The sequence below is a fragment of the Suricata suricatta genome, chromosome 12 (genome assembly GCF_006229205.1).
Source record: "Suricata suricatta isolate VVHF042 chromosome 12, meerkat_22Aug2017_6uvM2_HiC, whole genome shotgun sequence".
NCBI classification, from domain to species: domain Eukaryota; kingdom Metazoa; phylum Chordata; class Mammalia; order Carnivora; family Herpestidae; genus Suricata; species Suricata suricatta.
The window spans coordinates 84,907,269-84,915,868 of record NC_043711.1 but is presented as its reverse complement, the minus strand read 5'-3'; the positions used below and the strand labels follow the sequence as shown (position 1 = coordinate 84,915,868).

Genomic DNA, 8,600 nt, shown 5'->3' with positions numbered 1-8,600 from the left:
CAAGCCCTGTGCCAGGCTCCTTGCTGAGTGTGGAGCCCACTTAAGATTCTCTCTGTCTTCAGGCGCCTGGGTGGCTCAGTTGGTTAACATCCGGCTTTGGCTCAGGTCATGATCTCACGGTTCATGGGTTCAAGCCTCATGTCAGGCTCTGTGCTGACAGCTCAGAGCCTGGAGCCTGTTTCAGATTCTGTGTCTCCCTCTCTCTCTGACCCTCCACTGCTCATGCTGTCTCTGTCTCTCAAAAAAAAAAAAAAAAAAAAGATTCTCTCTGTCTCTCCCTCTGCCCTTCTCCCCTGATCACAATCTCACTTTCTCTAAAAATAAAAAGGTGGTTTTATTAAAACATGTGTCCAGACCTGTGGGTAGAAAGAACTGCACTGGGATTGTGATGGGTGACTGATTATATACTTTCGAATTGGGAGCGGGTTCGGGACAGCACAAGCCTCCAAGGAATTTTGGAAACAAGGTTTCCAGGACCCTGAGGAGGTTAACTATTGTTAGGAAAAGGTCATTTAAAAATTACCTTTCAGTAAACCCTCCGTCATGAGACCCTTCAGATGTATATCAGTGAGCCATATGCTTGGAGGATGATTGAGGGGTCAGACACAAAGGAAGTTTCCAAAGGAGTTTTTATATGTTTATTATTCTTTTACATTTGTTTCTTTATTTATTTTGAAAGAGACAGAGACAGTAAGAGTGGGGGTAAGGGCAGAGAAAGAGGGAGAGAGAGAATCCCAAGCAGGCTCCACACTGTCAGTGCAGAGCCCAACCCAGGGCTGGAACTCCTGAAACCTGAGAACACGCATGACCTGAGCCGAAACCCAAGTCAGACAACAGACTGAACCACCCAGAAACTTTATATGTTTAAACTAGACTCACAGGATCCTGAGGGGTCAGGATAATGTTAAGCTAAGAATGCCTTTTGCCCTTAGCAAAGTGTCAAGGACAGCTGAGCTCCCAGAGGAAGGTCACTCTGCCTGTTTGAAGGACTTGTCAATGGGCTGTAAGAGGGAAGAAAATTTAACTGTTTTCTTTTGCTTTTGTTTCTCACATCCTAAAGTATTTGTCTTTTTGTGACGTTAACATAATGTCCTCAAGGTCCATTTGTGTTGTAGCATGTCCAAATTTCCTTCTTTTAAGGTTCAATAATATTCCATTGCATGTATATACATTTTCTTTATCCATTCATCTGTCCTTGGGCTGCAGCCCAATTAATCTGTAAGATATACAATGTCTCTCAATATTAATCTTCAGTGACTCAGATTCATGGAAGTATCCCCCGTATTCTGGGAAGTCTGTACTCTTCCTTAAGTTTCGTTTCTTCTTTTGCCCTGGAGAACCATTTGTTTCTATTTTAGAGCAGATTCTCACACTCCATCTCCCACAGAAGAATGCAGCCTGCTGAAAGATTTCCAGACAATGAAAGCGTTGGCCCGGGGCAGTTGTGGTAACGTGCTCCAATGACAATTTTCTTCTCAACCCTCTGTCTCAGTTACCTCCTGCAAACCCCAAATGCCTCACCTTTACGGTGTCATCCCTGAACTTCCCACCTTAGAAGCCTTAGCACCCGCTTCCACCAACACCCTGAAGATTCAGTGCCCACTTAACTACTTTCCCAAGGAAAAAGAGTCTTTCTTTTCCCCAGAACACTGCTCTCCTCCTCAGAATCTGGTGCCAGTCCCCCCCCCCGCCCCCATTCTCAGAGAGCACTGGGTAAGGAGAGTTCACTTTCCCACAGCCACTTCCCCCTTGTTGTTTGTTTTCTTAAGTAAGCTGTATGCCCATGCCCAAAGTGGGGCTGGAACTCCCCACCCCAAGATCTCTCCACTGAGCCAGCCAGCCACTCTCTGGCAGCCACTTCAAATGTATGTGGTATTTCTCTTTTCTAGGGATAGAGGTTTTTTTCCTCAGTCCTCTAAAAAGCAAATAAGAGCATCTTGAACACTATGTTTATTGGTCCACTTTAACTAACAATGTAGGTAAGTTCAGTACGCTTGTTATGCACATGTAACTCCAAAGACAAATCTTCCGATCTCGCCCAGGTTACAGGCTCTAAGTCCCACCTTTATAGAAATCCTGAAACCCTTCTTCTTGTTCATAACAGAGACACCCACCCTCCAGAACACGGCCCAAGAATACAAACAGCCTTCAGGCACTCTCCTTGAGGTAAGGGTCAAGTGTTTATTTTTAAATTATTTTTTCAATTCATTTTATTCATTTTTTTATTTTTATTTTTGAGAGAGAGTGAAAGCATGTGTAAGTGGGGAGAAGGGCAGAAGGAGAGAGAGAATCGCAAGCAGGCTCTGAGCCTGGAGCAGAGCCCAACATGGGGCTGGATCTCAGGAACCGTGAGATCACACGACCTGAGCTGAAATCAAAGAGTTGGACGCTTAACTGACTGAGCTACCCAGGCGCCCCAAGGATTGAGTTTTTAAATGAGAAGGATCATAATGTAAACATGATATTTAATTTGGGGAAGGAATGTAAAAAAACTGATCAAAGCCTTCCTTAATACTTGAATCAATATGTGTTTTGTTAATAATGACACACCCTTAAGAGTAGAGAAATAGACAAATACATGTGATTTTATTTTGCATAATAACCAAGAAGGCTAGGAACCAAAGACTGGCAACCACAAAGTCAAAATGTCCAACCTTAGGCCATCAACTCGGGAGTGGACATGGTACAAACATGTTGGTCATGCGTATTCATCTGCTAGGGCTGCCATAGCAAAACACCACAGACTGTGACTTTAACATAACAGAAGTTTAGTTTCTCACACTTCTAGAAGCTGCAAATCCAAGATCAAGGTGCCAGAACAATTGATTTCTGGTTAGACCTCTCTTCTTGGCTTCCAGAGAGCCATGTTCTTGCTGTGTCCTCACACGGTCTTTCCGTTGTGTGTACACAGGGAAGGAGAGGTTACAGAAGGGAAAATGTCCATGCACCTGATGTGCAGTAAGCCAATGTCTGAGACACCAGTTTTTAAGCAAAAAAAGCTTTACTATCAGAAGGGCAGCCCCAAAAGAAGGCAGAGGTTGTTCCCAAAGCTAGGGGAGCTTAGGAACAGTTTATATATGGGGAAGTAAAGGTAAATACATGAAAGGAGGGGCGCCTGGGTGGCTCAGTCAGTTAAGCATCCGACTTCGGCTCAGGTCATGATCTTGCAGTTTGTGGGTTCGAGCCCCGCATTGGGCTCTGTGCTGACAGCTCAGCGCTTGAAGCCTGTTTCGGATTCTGTGTGTCCTCTCTCTGCCCCTCCATTGCTCATGCTCTGTCTCTTTCTGTCTTAGAAATAAACAAAAAAAATTTTTTTAAATACATGAAAGGAATGAGGTATGGAAACTGAAGGGATTCCATTTTATTTTATTATTATTATTTTAAGTGAAGGAGTGCCTGGGTGGCTTAGTCGGTTAAGCGTCCAACTTCAGCTCAGGTCATGAAACTCAGGTTTGTGATTTTGTGCCCCACGTCGGGCTCTGGGCTGACAGCTTGGAGCCTGGAGCCTGCTTGGGATTCTGTTGTTTATTACCCTCTCTGCCCCTCTCGCACCTGCGCTCTCTCTCTCTCTCTCTCTCTCTCAAAAATAAACATTAAATTTTTTTTTAATTTTTAAAGATTATTTATTTAAGGGGAAGGGCAGAGAGAGAAGGAGAGAGAGAGGATCCCAAGCAGTGGAGACCGATGTGGGTCTCAAACCCACACACTGTGAGATCATGACCTGAGCCCAAACCAAGAGTCAGACACTTAACCTGACTGAACCACCCAGCGCCAGGGACTCCATTTTAGAAAGGCTCCATTTCTGCTATTTCTCTGCTAAGTGCCATTTACTCATGTTCAATATTTACATCTGAGTAAACCAAAGAAGCTATGTTCCCACTGGAAGGGAGGACAAGAAAGTTAACCATTCTCTAAGTTCATCCTAGGCCCTCAAACACTTAGATCAGGTAACATCTACAAGAACTGGATCCCAGACACGTTCCAGGACATTAGCTTTGAACAAACCTTCAACACTGTCATCAGTAATCCCTGCCTTTGGTGATTTATAGAACACCTATTGTTCACCTGACCCTTGCCTTTGATCTGACCTACTTTGGATTCCTGAAGAAACAGGTATCCTAGACCCCTTGCCAATATAAACCCCTAACCCCAAGCAACAGAAAAATTCACTTTTTCCAAGTCTTTCAGACACTGTCTGCTATACTCCATCACTTACATGCTTTAATAAACTGATCTCATTTCCTCCTGGCTTGCATTTGAACATCCCAACCCCCAAATACATGGTCACATTACCCCAGACATTGAGCCAGTTATAGGGAGTCACAATAACCTCACCTCTGTAGAACGGGCTGGCCTGTTCCTGTGAATACCTCCAAGCAATGGAACTTGTACCCAGCTTAAGTTCCAGAAAAAAAAAAATGGTTTTTAAGGCAGAGCTGGGTTCAAATCCCAAAACTTAATGCACATGTGTGTTACCCTGGGCAAGTCATTTCACCTCTCTGAGCTTCAGTTCCTTACATGGTAAATGAGTATAGTAACACTTAGTGTCCTTGTTCAGAACTGCTCACTCCTCTTCCTGATACTAGACCTTGCCTTCCCACCCAAGGGGTTACAATGTGACCTGATTGGGTCAATTATTTTATAACATAGCAACTGGTCCAGGAGTAAATGCAATGCACGCTTGTTGAAGTCATTCTCTTATGATTTTCTGTTGGAACTGGAGGAGCAGGGGCTTTCTTTCATCTCTAGATATAGAGCTGTGAAGATGGGACCTCACAGCTGCTTACAGTTTGTAGCCTTTATAATTCTTCCCCCTTATTCACTCTCCCATCCATACTGGCCTCCTTGCCTTTCTCAACTCCAGGCAATCTCCTGCTTCAAAGGCTTTTGCACTTGCTGTTCCCTTTGTCTGGAATGCTTTTCTTCCAAACACCTACATGGCTGAACTGCATCTCTTTCAAGTCTCTGCTTAAATGGCACTTTCTCAGTAGTGCCATTATGACTACCCTATGCAAAATTGTGACTCTGTCCCCGTCCACTCCTCTTAAAATTTTTTTTTCATATCACTGACTTCTAATGTATGCTTCTTCTTGTTAATTGTATTATTATTCACTGCTAATCTCCCCCCACTAGAATATAGGTTTCACTAGGGCAGGGATTTCTGTTTCTTTGGTTAACTGATGTGTCTCAGGTGCCAGGCAAATCAGTAAGTACCCAGTCAATATTAATATTTCTTGAATGAATGGACAAATATATTCATAACCAGATAAGTCTAATTAACATAATACCTATCTAATAAGGTTGTTATAAGGATTAGAAATTATGCATATAAAGTAAAGCACAAGTAGGAGGAGGTCTGACTCATAGCAGGTATTCAAGTAGGGTCATTACTGTCATTCTGCAGGATCTTTTTATCAAAGAATTCCCGGACCTGGAGATAAATTTTTTACCTTTATGAACAGAAAGATTTATGGGACACCTACCAGGAAGTGATCTTTGGATCTGTAGGCAGATATATACACAAAAAGATATATTCATCAAAAAGAAAATCAATACTTTTTTTTTTTTTTCTTTAACAATTTTGGCTTGGAGTACCTGGGTGGCTCAGTCAGTTGAGCAATGAACTCTTGATTTCAGCTCAGGTCATGATCTCCTGGTTCGTGAATTCCAGCCCCCATTAGGCTCTATGTTGACAGTGCAGAGCCTGCTTAGGATTCTCTCTCTCTCTGTCTGTCTCTCTCTCTCTGTCTCTCTCTCTCTGCCCCTCCCTCCCTCCCTCCCTCTCACTCTTTCAAAATAAATTAAAAAACAAAAAGAAAAAAGCATTTTGGCTTGGGGCACCTGGCTGGCTCAGTCAATGGAGCATACAACTCTTGATCTCAGGGCTGTGAATTCGAGCCCCACGTTGAGTATAGAGATTACTTAAAAAATAAAAAAATTTCAAAATGATAACATTAAATTAAAAAAAAAGAATTTGGGGTTGGCTTTGAGACTTGGGGCAAATGTTTAAAAAAAATGTCTTGAGAAGGCGAGGTTCTGCAAAGGGTGGAGAGGAAGTAAAACATAGAGTGATGACAGCTGGCATTGAGAACCAGCAGCACTGGTTGTAAAGGAAGCTGTGGAGAGATAAAAACCGCAAGGTTAATGCTGACAGAAATAAAACTGCTTAGCTCAGCTGGGTGGGTGGAAGGTAGCTACGAAAGGGCTGGGGAAAATTGCTGGAGATATTCTAGGTCATTAAGCAATGGGCCTTAGATTATTTTGAAATTATGTTTTTTTCTAGTCCTAACTATGGTGAGTGTGACATCAGAGGAGAGTCTAAATAGTCATTTCTTTCAATGTGACCAGAGCAGAGGGCCTATGTCAAGTTGGTAACTATTCCCAAGTTGTGGAAAGACTAGAAGGAACAAGATCACCACGACTGTAATTGAGTTAACTCAGCTGGCAAACAAAAGCACCAAAGTTTCGGAGTCAGCTTAGAATCTCAATTATTTTTTTTTTAACTTTTTAATGTTTTATTTATTTTTAAGAGAGAGAGAGAGAGAGAGAGAGAGAGAGAGAGAGACAGCATGAGCAGGGGAGGGTCAGAGGGAGAGGGAGGCACAGAATCAGAAGACAGTCTCCAGGCTCTGCGCAAGTTGTCAGCACAGAGCCCGACATGGGGCTCAAACCCACAAACTGAGAGATCAAGACCTGAGCCGAAACCAGACGCTCAACCGACTGAGCCACCCTGGTGCCCCTAGATCCTCAATTCTGTCACTTACCAGCCATTTGACCTTGAGCAAGTAACCAACCACCTTGCACAAGGTCTAGGGCCCCTAGAAAGTAGAGGAAATCCTAAATATGGAATTAAATTATACTCTTTAACAAACACAAATAGAAAATTAAAGTTCTCAAAAGCAACTACTTTGAACAAACCCAGTTGACTAAACTTAAAACCCTGCTTATGTCACCTTCTACTGCCAAGGAAACCTTGCTGTCAGGGCATATTTTCCCTCAAGTCTAAAATATACAAGGTTTTAAGCCAGCAATTTCCAAGTTGAAACATAAGGCTTTCATTCATATGCTATTTGTTGTCTCTTTCACCCCTTTGCTTTGGTTTCACAAGTCTGGTCTCATCTCAAATTGGCCCTCCTGGGGAGATGGAGGGAAAGTACCCTTCTCTATACTTTCTTCCATGGGTCTATGGGACAAAGGAGCAATTGAAAATTTTGAGTTAACTGATATAAAATAATTTTTATCAAAATTTCCATTAACAAGCAATTTAGCAAGTGATTAAGAGCATGGACTTTGAGCTAAGCTAGACTGCCTGGGTTAGAATCCAAGCTTCACCACTTAGTAGCTGTGTGACCACAGGCAAATTATTTATTTCTCTGTATGTTAGGTCCTTACACCCTAAGGTTGTTGTGATACATAAATGAATTAAGATTTGTAAAACCCTTAGAACAATGCCTGGCACCACAGTAAAGCTCTAAGCGTATGCTAGGAACATTTTGCTCTCTACCAGACTACTAGTTCATAATGCTTGATGATAATCTGCCTCATACACTCTTTATCCCCTAGATGGGTCTATGGCTGGGTGGATAGGGAGGAGTATTGGTGGTAGTAGTAGTCTTTTTACCAGTTAATTAAACAAACTAGGATTTATGGGGAAGTTTGGTTCTAGCCCTGAGTGACTAAATTGATGGGGACATGCCTCCCATTTTTACAGGCTGTTATGACCAGGTGGTAAAAGTCCTTGAAGGTAAGTGTTAAATAATGTTGAAAAACTAACAGGTCCAAAATGAAATTATCTGTGCGAGGCCCCCACATCAGAAAACCAAGACTTAGCATCTAACCTAATTGGAATTTCAGCCTTTCCTTGGGCTGTGTGAACTTGACCAGGTCAGTCTGGAATTTCCTGGCCAGCACTGGTGAGGTAGTAGCCTGGTAGACACCTGCCTTCCCCCCACAGTTGGGTGACTCTGCTTAAAACAATCCTTTCTTTTGTCATAATTTCCTTGTCTTACACCCCTTCTGTCTTTAAAAATCTTCCATTTTGTACAGTTCCTTTCTTCTTATTAGATAGGATGTTGTCCTATTGATGACTCATTGAATAAAGCCAATTAGATCTTCAAATCTGCTCAGGTGAATTTTGTTTAACAATAATCAGGTTGACCACTTCCTTTTCTTTGGGCAGAGAGTTGGGGTGGAGAGAGGGGTTGAGGATTCTTTAGAGAGAAGTTTGAAGTCTGCTTTTGTATGGAAACCTGGAGATAAGTGTTCCTGGATAGGCACCCCCAGGGCCCTCTAACTGCCCAGGAATACCGTAGAGCTTGTGAAATGCAAATAGACTACCTTCATATCAGATGTGAAATCATTCTAGGGTCTTCCAGCTCAGCCTCTTGCCATTTTTCTCTTAAATGGTAAGATGCTGGCAGCCTATGAAGGCCTTTAGTTTAAGATGTGGCATCTGAAACATGGCCAAGGATATGCCTGGGATATTCATTTAGAAGAAGACACCTGCAAGTCACCAGAGGAGCCCGTGCTCAGGACTTTGGCGGGGCTCCCACGGTCCTACATACCCTCCTTCCTCATCTCGCCCTTATCAGCACTGCCTT

General features: G+C 42.8%; 1 long non-coding RNA gene across 1 annotated transcript; it reads left to right on the top strand.

Moving 5' to 3' along the window:
• Nucleotides 1-1,385: 1,385 nt before the first annotated feature.
• Nucleotides 1,386-7,753, top strand: LOC115273352. Its single transcript, XR_003900784.1, has 3 exons — nt 1,386-1,447; nt 2,105-2,166; nt 7,712-7,753. It is a non-coding gene; the product is annotated as an uncharacterized LOC115273352 (long non-coding RNA).
• Nucleotides 7,754-8,600: the final 847 nt, after the last annotated feature.